The sequence below is a fragment of the Nicotiana tabacum genome, chromosome 23 (genome assembly GCF_000715075.1).
Source record: "Nicotiana tabacum cultivar K326 chromosome 23, ASM71507v2, whole genome shotgun sequence".
NCBI lineage: Eukaryota > Viridiplantae > Streptophyta > Magnoliopsida > Solanales > Solanaceae > Nicotiana > Nicotiana tabacum.
The window spans coordinates 115,833,461-115,835,703 of NC_134102.1; positions in this window are offsets into that span (position 1 = coordinate 115,833,461).

Here is a 2,243-nt window from a genome sequence, read left to right on the forward strand (position 1 = left end):
GGCTGGTGTGAAATCGGCCACGAAGTTTGCTATAATTTGAGACTTGATGGCCGTGCGGGGTTGATATTCGATATCGTACCCACTGAGTTCGACGTCCCATTTGGCCAGTCGGCCTGATAACTCGGGTTTGTGCAAAATATTACGAAGAGGGTAAGTGGACAATACACATATGGAATGACATTTAAAGTACGGCCTTAACTTTCTTGAGGCGCTTATCAGTGCAAGTGCCAATTTTTCTAGGAGCGGATATCTAGTTTTCGCCTCTCCTAAGGTTCGACTCGTATAATAAACGGGGAATTGCGTACCTTGCTCTTCTCGAACTAGGACACCGCTTACGGTGACTTCCGATACTACCAAGTACAAACAAAGTTTCTCGTCTATTTTTGGAGTGTGAAGCAGTGGTGCGCTTGATAGATATCGCTTTAGTTCTTCTAATGCTTGTTGGCACTCCGGGGTCCAAGAAAAATCGTTCTTCTTTTTTAGTAGAGAGAAAAATTTATGACTTCGATCAGATGATCTTGAGATGAACCGGCTTAAGACGGAAATCCGACCGGTTAGCCTTTGTACGGCCTTCGCGCTGTCCACAACGACGATGTCTTCGATGGCCTTGATTTTATCGGGGTTAATCACTATTCCCCGATGTGACACCATGAAGCCGAGGAACTTGTCCGAACCGACCCCGAAAGCATATTTCTCGGGGTTGAGCTTCATGTTGTATTTCCTTAAAATCTCGAACGTTTCCTGCAAATGAATTAAATGGTCCTCTGCGCGCAGGGACTTAACTATCATGTCATCAATATAAACTTCCATTGATTTTCCTATTTGTTCTTCGAATATTTTATTTACTAGGCTTTGGTAAGTAGCCCCTGCGTTTTTTAGCCCGAAGGGCATCACATTATAACAATACGTTCCATATTTGGTGACAAATGAAGTCATTTCCTGGTCCTCCGGGTTCATCTGGATTTAATTATACCCGGAATAGGCATCGAGAAAAGTGAGGATCTTGTGGCATCGATCATGCGATCGATATTGGGCAGCGGAAAGGAATCTTTGGGGCATGCTTTGTTCAAATCCTTATAGTCCACGCACCTTCTAAGTTTGTCCCCTTTTTAGGGACTACAACTACGTTGGCTAACCATTCGGGATATTTCACCTCCCGAATGGACCCTACTTTGAGAAGCTTGGTTACCTCGTCCTTTATGAATGCGTGTTTTCTATCGGACTGGGGTCTTCTCTTTTGCTTCACCGGTCTGAACCTGGGGTCCAAACTTAGCTAATGCGTCGTTATGTCCGGCGGGATCCCTGTTATATCTAAATAGGACCAGGCAAAACAATCGATGTTATCGATAAGAAATTGAATGAGTTTCTTCCTGAGTTCAGGGCTCAACCCCGTTCCCAAGTATACCTTTCGCTCGGGCCGGTGCTCGATTAATATGACTTGCTTTAGCTCCTCGATCGTCGATTTTGTGGCGTCGGAGTCATCGGGAATCATGAAAGATCGAGGAACCCTTTGATCACCATCCTCTTTGATTTTCTGGTTGTCTGGCTGGGTTGAAGCCGATATCTGTGATTGCTATTTGGTGTCCCGTTCTCCTTCAAGGCTCGATCCTTTTATCGGCGAAAGTGAGGACACTGGTTTAGCTTCGTCGACGGCGAACATTTCTTTCGCGGCTGGTTATTCTCCGTACACCGTTTTGACACCTCCCGACGTCGGAAATTTGAGGGCCTGGTGTAGGGTCGAAGGCACAGCTCTCATGTTGTGGATCCATGGCCTTTCGAAAAGGGCGTTATATCTCATATCGCCTTCGATCACGTGAAACTTTGTTTCCTGGATGGTTCCGGCCACGTTTATTGGTAGGACTATCTCACCTTTGGTGGTTTCGCATGCCATATTGAACCCGTTTAGGACCAGAGTTGCGGGTACAATCTGATCCTTAAGCCGAGCTGCTCCACTACCTTCAATCGGATGATTTTGGCCGAGCTCCCTGGATCGATTAACACACGCTTAATTTTAGTTTTATTTACGAGTACAGATATTACCAGTACGTCGTTGTGAGGTTGGATGACCCCCTCTGCATCTTCATCATCAAAGGACAGAGTCCCCATGGGTGCGTAATCTTGAGTCCGAGATCGCTTTTCCCTCACCATCGATGTTTTAGTGCGTTTAAGCATTGGTCCCCGAGGGGTATCGATGCCGCCGATGATCATGTGAATGACGTGTTGCGGCTCTTCTTGCTCGTTTT